This window comes from Miscanthus floridulus, chromosome 13 (assembly GCF_019320115.1).
Source record: "Miscanthus floridulus cultivar M001 chromosome 13, ASM1932011v1, whole genome shotgun sequence".
NCBI lineage: Eukaryota > Viridiplantae > Streptophyta > Magnoliopsida > Poales > Poaceae > Miscanthus > Miscanthus floridulus.
The window spans coordinates 62,197,344-62,214,242 of NC_089592.1; positions in this window are offsets into that span (position 1 = coordinate 62,197,344).

Sequence of the window (16,899 nt, forward strand, 5' to 3'; positions counted from 1 at the left end):
GAGCCTACTCTGTCTCCATGGCTTGCACTCCCTCCTGAGTCTGCGCTGCTAGCTATGGCTCCTGCTATGACCCCCCCCTAAGGCTGACTCTCATCCAAGACAACTCGCCATCCCGCAACCATGATAGTCCCAGCTGGACCACCATGACAGTGCTCAACCTGCTCTAGTGTGGCCCTCGTAGATGGAGAGAGCTGATATGCAATCTGGACTCCACTCCTAGCACCTCCTGCCTCTACACGCTCTGCTGCTGCTGCAACTGTGGCTACTCTAGCTATATTTGCATCTGGATAGTTCTACTTCTTTGTTGCAAGCTTCTTCGTCACCTTACCTTTTGGATCTGTAGGCAGGCGAGGCGGGTGTCTCAGATCCTCATCACTGGGACCACCTTCAACATTCTTGATGCGAACCATCAGTTGGATCTGAAAAGAACAACTGCCAGTGACAAGAAACAACTGTCAATTGTCACTTCTGAGGCTTGGCTTTGATCCGTACTCGCGAGCTTGGCCCCAAGTTGACTGAGAACTGCAAATAGGACCATAATGACACTGACTCGCTGCACGATAGAATAGATAGGATATACAGATAATCTTAATTATTCATCTAGAGATACAAAACCCTAAGAAAGCAAGCAATTAGGTACAAAATTGAATCGAGGGCTTGCTACCTGATGAACCGGCGATCCGAAGAGATGAGAAGCGACACGCGGGGAACCACCAAATAGGCTAGGGTTAGGGTTCTGGCTCAACAAAAATTGGTGACCGAGATGATGTGGAGGAACTAACTTAGGGCATGAGCTCGGCAGCTAGGGTAGAGCCACGGGCGGTGCAGCACATGAGCGGTGTAGCATGGGAGCGTTGCTATGGCTGTGGAGCTCGGTGGAGGCTTAGGCGGAGGAGACACGGGGAGGCTGGCGCGGCAGCGGCGGTGCATGGTGACGGCGATGGCGGCTCAGGCACGACGCAGCGTGGGCGGTGGCGCACAGAGGCACGGCACGGCGGCGGTGGCAACACAGGCGTGGAGGCGCGAGTGGCACGGGCGGCGATGTGCATTGGCGCTTGGGCACTGAAGGTTGCAGTGGCGCTGCGGTTGCTAGGGCACAGGAGCAAGGCGGTGATGTCGGCATGGTGGCGGCCTTAGGTCAAACGGCGCTACGATTAAATAGTGGCCCCCAACATGATGGGAAAGGAAACAGAGAAAAGAGATTGAATCCCACACATTTTGAACTGACCAGATGCTTCGGTGGCAGCGACCGAACACTGTCACCCAGCGTCCGATCGATTCCAGAGAGGTCCAAATCCCCTGGAATCATGACCAGACATGTCCGATGGACACCGATCGGATGCAGCCAGAGTCCGATGCAAGCTGTCTCCTTCGTCTTTGATCGACCGGACGCTGAGCCACCATCTGGCCAGACGCTAGGAGAACATTGTTTTAGCGTTCGGTCACTCCTTCATAGCAGGTTCACCTCCTATGAACTGACCGGATGCTGGACATCAGAGTCTAGTGCAGCGTCCGGTCACTCCTTTTCCAGCAAATCTTCAAAGTCCTTCGTGCTGCCTGTTCCCAATCAAGTTTCAACTCCAATAAGATCCAAATAAACACTAATTGGGACTGATGTGAGTGACCTCTCTTTAAACCCTCATGTTTTTCAAAAATATTTTGCCTTAGGCTATTATTCTTTTTATGAAAATAGGCAATAAGAGGGCAATTGAAGATAAACGATAAAACAACATTCATGCATATACAATGCAATACTTGAAGATAAATCTAGTTGTTTGTCAAGTTTGATCCAAGGTTAAGCTTCTTCACATGCTTTACGGCGGTTATCTTAACCATGTTAGACAAGCCCTATATGCATTACCAAAAATTAAACATGTTGTATATTACAATGCAATGCAAGGGACAACACAAGCTCATTTTTAGTGAAGTTACTAAAATCAAGAACATTGAGCTCATTCCGCAATCGACAAAAAATTGCCTCATCTAGCGGTTTAGTAAAGATATCCGCCAATTGATCCTAGGTCCTTACATCTTCTAACGATATATCATTTTTAGCAACATGATCTTTAAGAAAGTGATGGCGGATATCTATGTGCTTGGTGCGAGAGTGTTAAACCGGATTATTTGCAAGTTTTACCACACTTTCATTGTCGCACAAAAGAGGTACTTTATCTAGAACTACACCATAGTCTAGCAAAGTTTGTTTCATGTAAAGTATTTGTGCACAACAAGCACCCACGGTAATTTATTCCGCTTCGGCGGTGGACAAAGCCACACTATTTTGCTTCTTGGAGGACCAAGACACAAGTGATCTACCAAGCAAATGGCACCCTCTGGATGTGCTTTTTCTATCAACTTTGCAACCGGCATAATCCGAATCAGAATAGCCAACTAACTCAAATATAGCTCCTTTGGAATACCAAAGGCCAATGCTTGGTGTGTGCTTAAGATACCTAAGGATTCTTTTTACGGCAATTAAATGAGTTTCCTTAGGATTAGCTTGAAATCTTGCACACATACACACACTAAACATGATGCCGGGCCTAGATGCAGTTAAATATAACAAGCTACCAATCATAGAGCGGTAGATAGTGTGATCAACCGTGTTACCTCCCTCATCTAGATCGAGATGTCCATTAGTTGGCATTGGTGTCTTGATTGGCTTACATTCATCCATCTTGAATCTCTTGAGAAGATCATTTGTATATTTCTCTTGAGAGATGAAAATCCCTTCTCTCATTTGTTTAATTTGAAAACCAAAAAAGAATGTAAGCTCTCCAATCATTGACATCTCGAACTCCTTTGACATCAATTCACCAAACTTTTTGCAAGAATCTTCATTTGATGATCTAAAGATGATATCATCAACATATACGTGACAAATGAAGATGTGCCCATCAAGCTTCTTGGTGAATAGTGTGGTGTTGACCTTCTCGATGGTGAAGCCCTTCTCAATGAGGAAGTCCCGAAGGCGCTCATACCAAGCTCTTGGGGCTTGCTTAAGCCCATATAATGCCTTGGACAACCTATAAACATGATTAGGATATCTAGGGTCTTCAAACCCAGGAGGTTGATCAACATAGACTAGTTCATTAATAAAGCCATTTAAAAATACACTTTTCATATCTATTTGATATAGTTTCATTTCATGATGTGCTGCATATGCAAGGAGGATACGAATGGCTTCTAGTCTTGCAACCGGTGCAAAGGTCTCTCCAAAATCCAATCCTTCAACTTGAGAGAACCCCTTTGCAACTAGTCTTTCCTTGTTCCTCACAACTATGCCTTGATCATCTTTCTTGTTGTGGAACACCCACTTTGTTCCAATGACTATTGCACCTTTTGGCCGCTCTTCAAGAGTCCAAACTTCATTACGGGTGAAGTTGTTCAACTCTTCATGCATGGCATTTATCCAATCTGGATCTTGAAGAGCTTCTTCTACCTTGGTAGTCTCATAGCAATAGACAAAAGAGTGATGAGCAATAAATGAAGCAAGTTTTTATGAGCGAGTCATTACACCCTTTGATGGACTCCCTATGATGAGATCTTGTGGATGATCTTGTAGTAGAGGTATATTTCTTCTATTGACCTACTTGAGGAGAGGTTGTGGAGCATCAACATCTTGTGCTTGTACCACCATTTGATCATGAGAGACTATGGGTGTCTTCATTTTCTACTCTCCCATCTTTATCACCATCTTGTGGCACACTTGATGAAGAAGGTGGATCAATCGCTTGTACATCATCTTTAGGCTTGATGTCTCCAACTAGAATGTTCTTCATAGCCTCCCTCAATGGTTCATCACCTACATCATCAAGATTCTTATGTGCTCCTTGGGAGCCGTTAGATTCATCAAATTTTACATCATATGTTTCTTCAACCAAGCCAGTGGCATGATTAAATACTCTATATGCTTTAGACTTTGATGAGTAACCAACAAGAAAACCAATATCACAACGTCTTTGAAACTTCCCTAGGTGTTGCCGCTTCTTGTAGATGTAGCATTTGTAATCAAACACCCTAAAGAAGGAGACGTCCGGCTTCTTTCCATTGAGCAACTCATTAGGTGTCTTGCCAAGGAACTTTTGAAGGAATAGGCGGTTGGATGCATAGCATACGGTGTTGATAGCTTCCGCCCATAGAGCTTCAGGGGTGTTGTACTCATCTAGCATCATTCTTGCAAGAGTGATCAATGTTCGGTTCTTTCTCTCAACTACACCATTTTGTTGAGGATTATATGTTGTGGAGACCTCATGCTTGATCCCAACTTCATCACAATATGCTTCTATGTTTGTGTTGTCAAATTCCTTCCCATTATCACTTCTAATCTTCTTGAGCTTCACTTCAAACTCATTTTGTGCCCTCTTGACAAACTTCTTGAAGCAAGATGCAACTTCAGATTTGTCATAAAGGAAGAATACCCATGTGTATCTTGAATAGTCATCAACAATCACAAGACAATAAAGATTTCCTCCCAAACTCTTGTATGTTATTGGTCCAAATAAATCCATGTGAAGGAGTTCTAGCACTCTTGTGGTTGACATGAAAGCTTTGGTTGGAATGAGTATTTGCAACTTGCTTGCCGGCTTAACATGCACTACAAAGCTTGTCCTTCTCAAACTTCACATCATTCAACCCTCTCACCAAATCATTCTTCATTAGCTTCTTGAGTGAGGTCATCCCAACATGAGCAAGTCTTCTATGCCATAGCCACCCAAGTGTTGTTTTGGTGAATAGGTAAGTCTTCAAATTTACATCTTCGGAGGTGAAATCCACTAGATATAGGTTGTTGTATCTAAATCCTTTGAATATCATTTGATCATGATCCTTCTTAGATACAACAACTTCTTTCTCGGTGAACAAGCATTGGAAGCCAAGATCACACAATTGTCTAATGGATAGCAAGTTGAAGCTCAATGAAGCAACATATAGCACATTTGAGATAGAATGATCATTTGATATTGCCATTTTGCCCAATCCTTTAACCTTGCCCTTTGAATTATCTCCAAATGTGATTCTTTCTTGTCCATCTACTTCTTCATCTAGTGAGGTGAACATACGAGAATCACCAGTCATATGTTGTATGCAACCACTATCAATAACCTAATGACTTCCACCGATCTTGTAGTTCACCTACACACAAGAGATCAAGTTTTAGGAACTCAAACTTGTTGAGGGCCCTTCACCTTCTCAACAAGTGACTTAGCAACCCAAATTTTCTTAGGCCTGTTCTTGTTGGGAGGTCCTAAGAACATGACTTTCATCTTTCCACTAGAATCCTTTCTAAGCATGTAGTGAGCATTGAAGGCAAAAGGTCTAGCATGCTTAGGCAAGGGTTGTGGTGGTGGAGTTTGGCACTCATGAGCAAAGTGGCCTTCTTGTCCACACTCAAAACACTTCTTTGGCTTTGGCTTTTGTTGTTGTTGAGCTTGAGCCTTCTTCTCTTTGTTTGCCATATACCCAATGCCACTTCTATTCATCTTCATGACGGTGTTCATTAGTAGCTCACTTTAAAGATACTTGCCTCTAGTGAACTTGCTCAATCCAATCTTGAGATGCTCTTTCTCCAACTTAAGCTTCTTGTTCTCTTCCTTAAGAGCATCATTGTTTTTCTCTTCCTTGAGCTTCTTATTTTCTTCTTTGAGCTTCTCATTCTCAAGCATCAACTCACCATCATGATCAAGAGTTTCTAGCACAATAGTGTTGTGACTTTTGATCTCTTCAAGATCTTTCTTGAGCTTTTCATTATCATTATTGAGCTTGACAAACTCATCATAATCATTGGCCTCAACCACTTGCTTGTCCTTGCTACTAGAACTTTGCTCAATGCTCTCAATGATCAAATCATCACATGATGTAGCTATATCAATCTTAACAACATTGTTAGTAGCATCATATGGCTCATTGGACAAATATTCTTGAGCAATAACAATATTATAATGATTAATCTTAAGAGTAGTATATTAATCTTTTAGCATATTATGGCTAGTGATGAGCTCTTTATGCATCCTCTCAAGTTTATCATGTTTATCTTTAATCTCTTTCTTAGAAGATTTGAGCTCCTTGAGTTTGAATGACATAGCTTCATTTGCTTCTCTAAGCTCAACACTAGCCTTTTTGGCTATATCACATTTAGATAAAAGAGAATCATTTTTAGCTTCTAGCTTGTCAATCTTAGCTCTAGTCTTTATAATGATCTTGGAGTATTTATTTAGCAATTTAACAAGATCATCATAAGAAGGTGATTCATATTCATCATCATCACTATCGCTATCATCATTACTAGCATGTTCATCACCACTACTCTCATCATCATTTGATACCTTGCGTTCACCCTTGGCCATAAGGCATAGGTGTGTAGAGGATGATGGCGATGGTGGCGGTGAAGATGATGAACAGTTAATAACAATGGCGGCCACCTTCTCGTTGTCACTATCATCATCGGATGAGCCACTAGATGAAATAATATCCGTGAGCCAATCACCGATGATGTATGCCTTTCCACTCTTCTTCTTCTTATGGAAGTCCTTCTTGCCATCTCTTCTTGTATGGCTTGTCTTTCTTCTTCTCATCTTCATCACTTGAGTCATCTTTCTTGCCCTTGTTCTTGTTCTTGAACTTGTCTTTCTTGGGCTTTGTGCATTGGTGAGCTAGATGACCAAGTTCTCCACAATTATAGCAGTCCATCTCAGAGATTGGCTTCCTTCTAGAGCTAGTGAAGAACTTCTTCTTCTTGCCATCAAACTTGATGCCACTCTTATTGAGCTTCTTTAGCATCTTGGCGGTTTTTCTCACCATGAGAGTAAGGCTTGATCATCAACTTCATCATCACTTGAGCTCTCATACTCAAGCCTTGCTTTGCCCTTCGCTTGACTAGCTTTGAATGCTAAGTCCTTTTCTTTCTTCTTGTTAGAGGATGAGCCATCTTGAGGTGTGATGTGCACGTACATCTCATGAGCATTGATCTTTCCCAAGATTTGTGTCGGTGTAGCGGTGAAAAGATCACCTTGATGAAGCATGGTCACAATGTGCCCATATTTGTCAATGGGGAGGACAATCAAGATCTTTCTTACAACATCGGATGGTTGCATTTGAGTTAGTCCAAGCCCATTGACTTCCTCTACAAGAACATTCAAACGTGAATACATTTCATTAGCACATTCTTTAGGAAGCATTTCAAAAGAGTTAAGCTTTTTCATGACAAGATGATAGCGTTCCTCATGCTCACTCTTTGTTCCCTCATGGAGTGCACAAACGTCTGACCATAGTGCATGGGCGTCTTTGTGGTTCCTCACCTAGTTGAACACATCTTTACAAAGGCCTCTAAATATGGTGTTTCTAGCCTTTGCATTCCATTTTTCATAATTCAACTCATCACCTTGTGGGTGTGTGGCATCCTGAGGTTTTGGGAAACCTTGTGAGGCGGCTCTAAGTATTCCAACACCTAGTGCTTCTAGATACGCCTCCACGTGAATTTTCCAATATGGAAAATCATCCCCCTCAAAGATAGGAGGAGGTCCATCCCCGTGAGACATCTTTCACTAGGCGGTTAAGCCTAAATACGTGAGCACGAGGCTCTGATACTAATTGAAAGAATTAAGATGCCCACGAGGGGGGATGAATTGGGCTAATTCTAAATTTCTTTGCAATAATTAAACCCTACGGTTAGCCCAATTAACCCCTTGTGCCTAGAAAGTATTTCTAATATTCTACCGCACAAAAAGACTTGCAACCTAAGTTCCAATCCTACTCTAGCATGGCAATTCTATGAATGTAAAGATAAGTATTGAATTGCTCAAAATGAATGCTCAAAGTAAATGCTCAAATTAAAGAGAGAAGGAGGAACACGGCGATGTTTTGCTGAGGTATCGGAGAGTCGCCACTCCCCACTAGTCCTCGTTGGAGCACCCGCACAAGGGTGTAGCTCCTCCTTAATCCGCACAAGGATCAAGTGCTCTCTATGGGTTGATTCTTTGACACTCCATCACGGTGAATCACTCACAACCGCTCACAACTTGAGTTAGGTCATCCACAAGCATCGCCGGATGATCACCAAGCTCCCAATCACCACCAAGCCGTCTAGGTGATGGCGATCACCAAGAGTAATAAGCGCAAACTCTCACTTGACCATGACAAGCCTAATGAGAAGGGTGGATGCACACTTTGCTACTCTTGATCTCACTAATGAGGGCTCTCTTTGGGATTCTCAAATCTCAATCACCTCACTAAGACCTTGCTCTTCTTGGCACTCTTAAGGATGTTTCTCAGCTGTTGAAATGAGCAAAAGTACCCCCACACATGAATGGAGGAAGTATTTATAACATGGGCTGAAAAACGAACCGTTATGTGCCTCTGCGGGGTGACCGGACACTCCGATCATGTTGACCGGATGTGCTGGTCAGTTCACCCCAAACTCCAGTGTTTAAAGTGTGACCGGACGCGTCTGGTTGTGATTTTCCCTCTCTAGAACCTTACTGGAGTCGATCGGACATTGGCCCTCAGCGTCCGGTCACTTCTAGACGACTTCACTTTGATCAAATGAACTGACCGGACTCTACGCCAGCATCCGGTCACACCGAAGCTAGCGTCCGGTCAGTATTTGACCCTCCATTCACTTCCAACTTTCGAATGTACGTGAATGAAGTTTGCTCCAATGGATCTATGGGCTTTTTAGGCGCTACCTAGTGCTAGGTTTAGCAAGTGTGCACCACACCTAACCCACTAGACTCACCTAGGTCAAGCTACCCATCTATACCCCCCTTAATAGTACGACCAAAGAAAAAAACAAAGTCCTAAACTATTCTAAGTGTCTCTTCAACTCCAATCGACACTTAGAACTAGTCCATCCTTAACCTTATCGTTCATCCTTTGAAAACCGAAACGATTTCCATCATAGGGACATGACCACCATGATAGCCCAATCGATCTCCATTACCATGACCTAACTTAATTGCCTCTGCAAAACACATGTTAGTCATAGTAATCACGTATTGCCACCAATCACCGAAACCCAACTAGGGGCCTAGATGCTTTCAAAGCCTCATGACCGGCTCTTGCTCACTCTCTTGGCCATTTTCATTGACATAGCAACCTAGTGAGCTAAGCCAAAGCACTCCCACTCATCTCCATCACTGATTCATCATATTTGTGAGATTAGGAGTGAATCCAAGTGCATTACTTGAGTGTTTGCATCTAGAGGCACTTGTGATGTGTTTATGTGGGATCGCTTGTTTTTTGGGGGTATGCGCATTCACCTAAACGATTTTAGCCGTTCACACCATGTAAACGCAATAGTGGTGCCCATTTTCGTTAATCACCATTACCCGCTTTAATTGCGTTTAGCCCGTTTAAGGGATGTGTTTTGGTAATGCAAACGGTAGGGACCGATATTCGTTAGGTAGGAAACACTGCTAGAGGGTTGGTGCAAGAGGATCGTCGAGCGAGGGGGGTGGCTTGTCTCTGGCTCTGATCATGGTGATGGTGAGCGGTGCTTTGACCTTTTCTCGGGTGGATGAGCCAAAAGGTAACTCTAGTAAAGTATTGCTCGTGGCTTGTGGACTCCTGCATCTTGTGTTGGTTGGTGCGGCACCACCGATTGCGGGTTAGACATGTTATGCCTATTAGCGCGTGAATCTCCAAGTGGGTGAATCACCATAACAGGGGACTAGCTTGCTGGCAAGCAAGTGAACCTCGGTAAAAAATCTTTGTGTTATCTTGTCTCCAATGATTTCATTGGTATTCATTGTAATTGATTGATCATCACTTGCCGCAGGCGGTATAACTCACTACCTCTCTTGTGCATTTACTTTCTTAGTATAGCTAAGCTCTTTATTGTAATTAGTTTTGAGAGCTAGCTTGTGTCTTGTCTAGTGGTTAGTGAGGCTCTTTAGTTAGTCTTTGAGAGCTCACTAACTTAGTGGTAGCGACTTAGCCTATTGTGTGTTTTAGATATCATAGATAACTAGAATTGTGGATAGGAGGTTTGCATTTTAAGTAGGCTAGCGCAACACTTGCTTCGCTTCATAATTGTCTAACCACTTGGCTTAAGTGTTGATGTAGAAATTTTTATAGGCTATTCACCCTCCCCCTCTAACCATTAGGACCTTTCAACCGATGCCTGCATCATGCAGGCACAGATCATCGCTAATGGCTTCCTCATCCGCTAATGAAGGTAATACCCGGGATCTAATTCTAAGTTTAAGATTAAGTAGGTGTCCTAATCGGAACTAGAGATCCTGTATAATTGTTTAACCCTATGTTAATTCTAATAATTGGTATCAGAGCTGGTCTAGTTTCTAGTTAGGATCCTAGTTAAGTATTAAATCTTGGGTTAATTAGATTAAGCCCTAATTAGTTGACTAGGTTTCTGTTCGCGCCGCTGGTTAGCCCTAACCATCTAATTATTATCTAAGCTAATCAATCTTATTAGTCAGTGCTGATTAGGGTTAATCATGGCGGTCTAAGACAAAAATTAGTAAGAAATTAGGGTCTAGGGTTTTCAGCTTAAGTAATTAGAAGGAGGTAAAGTGCAAATCGCAACTGTTAAGTCCAAAATTCCCTAAATCCAAAACCCTAGATCGAAATTCACAAAGTTTCTTCCCCATTTTTCCAAACGCTATATCAGAAATTCCCAAAGTTTAGACTAAGAAAAGGTTGCGGGTGTTTCACCTCAATCTAAGGCGGCGGTGTCCATCCTCTGCAATGTCTCCACGACCACCTAAGCAGAAGGGATCGGCCATGGCCGGTGCCATCACCCATCGTGCAGTGCCGTGGTGAAATGTCCTAATGGCTAGAGGGGGGTGAATAGCCTATTAAAAATTTCTACAACACTTAACAAACCGGTTAAACAATTATGAGGCGAAGCAAGTGTTGCGCTAGCCTACTAAAAATGCAAACCACCTACCACAATTCTAGTTTATATAGTTTTTATCCACACAATAGCTAAGGCACTACACTAAGTTAGTGTGTTCTCAAAAGCTAACTAAAGAGCCACAGTAACCAAACTAACAAGCTCTCACAACTAGCTACACTAAAGAGCTTGACAAACTAGTTTGCGGTAATGTAAAGAGAGTGAGCAATTTGTTTATACCGCCATGTTGAAGAAGGAGCCAATCAATCATAAGAATGAATACCAATGAAGACCAATCACCTCGGAATCAAATGATGAACACAATGATTTTTTACCGAGGTTCACTAGCTTGCCGGCAAGCTACTCCTCATTGTGGCGATTCACTCACTAGGAGGTTCACGCGCTAGTTGGTATCACATGCCAAACCCTCAATATGGTGCCGCACAACCAATACAAGATGAGGATCACACAAGCCACGAGCAATCCACTAGAATACCTTTTGGCTCTCCACCGAGGAAAGGTCAAGAACCCCTCATAATCACCACGATCAGAGCTAGAGACAATCACCAACCTCCGCTAGACGATCCTCGCTGCTCTAAGCCATCTAGGTGGCAGCAACCACCAAGAGTAACAAGTGAATCCCGCAGCAAAATAAGAACACCAAGTGCCTCTAGATGTAATCACTCAAGTAATGCACTTGGATTCTCTCTCAATCTCACAAAGATGATGAATTAACGATGGAGATGAGTGGAAGGGCTTTGGCTAAGCTCACAAGGTTGCTATGTCAATGCAAATGGCCAAGAGAGTGAGCTTGAGCCAGCCATGGAGCTTAAATAGAGAGCCCCCACGAATAGAGCCATTGTACCCCTTCACTGGGCACAACACGGGGTGACCGAACGCTTTGGTCATATCAACTGGACGCTAGACCTCAGCATCCGGTCACACGATGCGTGCCACGTGTCCCCTCTCTTCAAATGTTGATCACCCAATCTCAACGGTTAAGTGACGACCGAACGCAGCAGCTCAAAGTGACCGGATGCTGAATCCCAGCATTCGGTCGTTTCTAGTAAGCATCCAGAGATGACTTTTCATGACCGAGCGTGTCTGGTCATGCTCGATCGGACACACCCAACGTCCGGTCACTCGGCGACTCCTCTGTCCACTGCCACATCAGTAGGACCGGATGCACCCTGTCAGCGTCCGGTCACTGAGTGACCCAGCGTCCGATTAGAGACCGACGCTGCGCGCCCTCTGCTGCCACTGACCGGTGAAGTTCCTAACCCTTGCTCCAATGTGCCAATCACCAAGTGTATCACCTTGTGCACATGTGTTAGCATATCTTCACAAACATTTTTGAAGGGTGTTAGCACTCCACTAGATCCTAAATGCATATGTAATGAGTTAGAGCATCTAGTGGCACTTTGATAACTGCATTTCGATACGAGTTTCACCCCTCTTAATAGTATGGCTATCAAACCTAAATGTGATCACACTCGCTAAGTGTCTAGATCACCAAAACAAAATGGCTCCTACCATTTATACCTTTGCCTTGAGCCTTTTATTTTTCTCTTTCTTCTTTTTAAGTCCAAGCACTTGATCATTACCATAGCATCACCATCATCATGTCATGATCTTCATTTGCTTCACAACTTGGATGTGCTACCTATCTCATGATCACTTGATAAACTAGGTTAGCACTTAGGGTTTCATAAATTTATCAAAACCAAACTAGAGCTTTCACATGGGCGTCGACCCCGTGAGCCACTTAGTCGCGGTGGCCTTCCCCCGTGCGCGACTCCATTAGCGCCGCGCGCAGCGACCTCTTGTGCCGGTGATGAAGACAAAGGCGGCCGTCAGCTGTGACATCGCCCTCCTCTGCGTGCCACCATGCAGCGACTAGATGAAGCGCCACGCAGCCTCGACTGCACATGCCCTTCGGCGAGGAGCAGCCCGGCAGCACGACTTTAGCTCTGGTGGTGGCCCAGGCTCTAGCTCACCGACGTGCGCTCTCGCCGGTGACGCCTTCCACTTGCGTGCACGCTCCTGGAACAGATGCACGTGAAAGTTGGAAGGGGAAAAGGAGAAATGAACTAGGGTTTTCGGGAGCTACAAGTTTTGTTCCATGCGCACCCATCCTGGACCGTCGAATCAAAAGAAACGGCTCAAATTGATCCGGTAGCTAAGCAGGCCTGTGGGTCTAGGGGCCCAAAGGTGAAAGCACAGCCCAAGCCCATGTTTGGAAGCCTAAGGCCCATGCGGCGTTCAGCAGGCCTAAAGGCCAATAGGGCCATGAAATTTTATTCTTTTGGGCCAAAATATAAGCTATAAATGCAGTATCAGTTTATTTTCAGTAATTATAATTTATTGTTTGACTAAGTTTTTCTTAAGTTTTATTTCATATAAGCACTATCAGTTTTTTCTCCCTTTTAAGCGTGTTATCAATAAGTTTAACTTTTGTCCATATAAGCTTTTACTATATTCAAATAAGTTTAACTGCCCAAAATTATTTTTTAAGTCTTTGCTAAATCTTAAGTTACCGTTCCGGGCATTTTAAATTGCGGTGCATTTATTAGTTGTTCTACTACGTCAGTTTTGCACCATTATTATAAGTTTATATAATTTTCTTAGCAATAATAAGATGTTTTCGCTGCAAAAATTCTCTGATTAAATTGGAACCAACAAGAAGATTTGATTTGAGAATTTAAGTTTAAGTTAATAAGCATGGCTTGTGTTTATTATTTAACCAACGTTGTTTAGTAAACACCCGTCACAGAATTTTATTGTTCTATTCTATTTCTGCCCAATGGTGATTTGGATTGAACATTTAATTTAAGGATAATGAGCATGTTATTAATCAGACCAACATAGGGTTGATTTCATGTGCATTATTATTATTATTATTATTATTATTATTATTATTATTATTATTATTATTATTATTATTATTATTATTATTATTATTATGTTGTTGATATTTAAATAATGAAGCTGTCAATGCATCCACCCTAGCTGGGATGTTGAATGGTGTTGAGCCCCTTGATGGGAGCAACTATGCCTCTTGGAAAGAGAAGATTGAGATATTGTTGGCCTTGTCAAATATTGACTATTGCCTCCAACATGATGAGTCTAAGGAGCTTGAAGTAGATGCACAGGACTATGCTAATCTTAAGAAGGCTTATGATGAGCAGTATCCTAAGTGGAAAGAATCCAATAGAAAGTGCCTAATGGTATTAAAAGCCTTTGTTCATGAGAGCATAAGGTGAGCAATCCCAACAACTGAGACTGCTAAACAATATTTAAGTAAGGTTGAGGAACAATTTCAAGGTTCCACAAAAGCTCATGCCACCTCTCCTAAGAAAGCTCTCAAATGATAAGTATGATGGGAGTGGCATGAGAGCACATCATGAAGATGAGCAACATAGCAACTAAGTTGGAGAAGATGGAAATGAAGATCTCTGATGGTTTTCTTGTCCACTTCATAATGGCATCATTGCCACCTCAGTTTTCTCATTTTGCCATAAATTATAATAATCAAGAAAAGAAATGGAGCATTAATGAATTAATGACAAGATGTGTTCAAGAAGATGAAAGGCTCAAGTCTGAAGGCCCTGACTACGTCAATAGCTATATTCATCATAAGAGAAAGGGGTCATGGGATCATAATAAGGCAAAAGGCAAGCAATCTAAGTTTTCCTATCAAGACTCTCCTAAGAAGCAAGAATCAGCTCGGTGGATCTAATTCTCAAGTTGATCCGTCATTATGCAAATTCTGTAGAAGCAATCAACATATGCAGAAAGATTGCATTGGTTTTCTTAAGTGGCTCAATAAGAAAGGTATAATTTATTATTATTATTGAAACTTGTATCTAAATCTTAAGCCATCAAGTTTTGATGGACTAACCTTAGTGCAATTAACTGCAAATGATTACAGGATACAAATATGAAGAAGATCCAAAGAAGAGGCATAGGAAGGAAAATTAGATGCTGAAGCTATTTTTCAGACTCCATTAGAATAATTTAGCAGCTTCATACTTTGCTTTAAGTGATTTGTTGTTAAGAACATTAGTCATTTTGGTTGTTTCATGGATAAGTTTTATGTGTTGTAATAATAACTCCAGTCTTGTTATCGAACAAGACAAATTTTATTTCATATTAAGCATATTGTTCTTCTCTTTTATAGTTGTTTCATGTTTAAAGTAATATCTTAGATTTTATCGAAATCATGGCAATAAGTTTTAGGCCATGTTTCGAGGGGGAGGAACAAGTATAAAAATGACTAAAGAATAGCTTTTAGTTATTAGACTATGGTAGGGAGAACCATAGTAGACATAGATACCCAATAATTATTCGAAGTTTAATTGTTTAATACCCAAAGTTCATCATTTAAGTTTTATTATAAGTATTCGTTAGTTACTAATCTTAGTCCTAATAGACAATTAAGATCTCAGGGATCCGGGGGAGTAATTAATTAGCACACAAAGTTCGCTCCCTGTATCATATTTGCTTAGTATATATTTTAAATTAAGATATTATTGGGATTAGAATATAAGGCGGAGCAACAAAGATAAATATAGATAAAGTATTATTTAAGTGTTCTGTTGTGCCTGCTCTCATAAGTCAAGGCAATGAACCAATATGAATTAGTATGAAGTTGAATAAGACAAAAGAGGTTCATTTAATCTAGTAATGCTAAAAAATGTGCATGCCTTCATTCAATATTTATGACCAGGATAATTGGCAGATATAAGCTTAACTAAGTATTTGCAAATTTTGATTTGCATAAGAATAAGGAATTCATGCTCATTAGTAAGTTGTCAAAAATAACTTATGGTCATGAGTTATTGAGACGCAAAGTTATTATTGCATAGTCGACGATGCAAACTAAAGTTTGAAGCATGAGTTAAATTGGGCAGGCTTAATGCTATTAATATTAGTACCCGGATTAAGAATGATAAATTTGCACAACCACCTAATAATACTGCCATAGTTCATAGCAGTCATCTAGTCGAGTAACATGTCAAGACTGTCAACCACATTGACATTGAGGTGCTAGTTGTGAAAGCTACAATCCAGAATCTTATAAGCTAAGACTGAGCATATTGTTGAATGTTTGCAGTACCGCTATAAGGCCTATTACCTAGTTTTATTATTTATCGGCTTAAGTATTATCTGGGAGGCCACCGATTATGATTCTGGTACTAACGGACCATTAAAGCAACCGTCTCCTCAAAAGACTAAAAAATGTTCATTCAGAAATTTAAATGGTATGCTATAGTCATTGAGTTTGGTTGCACTTAACTGGCAATCACAACGCTTTGCCTTGGTGTATTGTTTTTTATTGAAGAGTGGATTCCTTTCGATCAAGGGGGGGAATGTTGGGTTGATCTCAGGAACAGTCAAATGACCTGAACTGGTCATAAGACCGAGTCCGCAGGGGAAACCCCCCATGCGCCGACTTGATCGGAGTCTCCAAATGAAACCTATGGTTGCGGCCCCCCGCTACACGACGCTCATAAATAGAGGCTCCCCTTCCCTCTCGTAACCCAACGAAAGGAGTGAGGTTAGCCATACAATCCTAAGCACCCGATCTAACTTGAGCCTTGGAGTAAAGGGAAGGCCGCCGGCCGTAGCTCAGTGGAAGGAGTGGAGTACGACTATGGCATCATCTTCACCGACCTAACTTCACCAACGCCTGCATCACGCAGGCACTGGGTCATCGCTAATGGCTTCCTCATCCGCCAACGAAGGTGATACCCGGGATCTAATTCTAAGTTTAAGATTAAGTAGGTGTCCTAATTGGAACTAGAGATCATGTACAAGTGTTTAACCCTAAGTTAATTCTAATAAACCCTCCTCTCAACTCTACTAGCAACCGAACAATCCGATACAATATGGAAGGAATTAGAATTCGGAATGGGGAAGCAAGCAAGGATCGAGGACTAGAGATACATGTGGTAATCAGTAGTATCTAGAGAAATGCACTGGAGCAATAGAGAGGAGAGTTCAAAGGAGGAAGAACACGGATAGAGGTAGGAGAAGGTTGTTTTGTT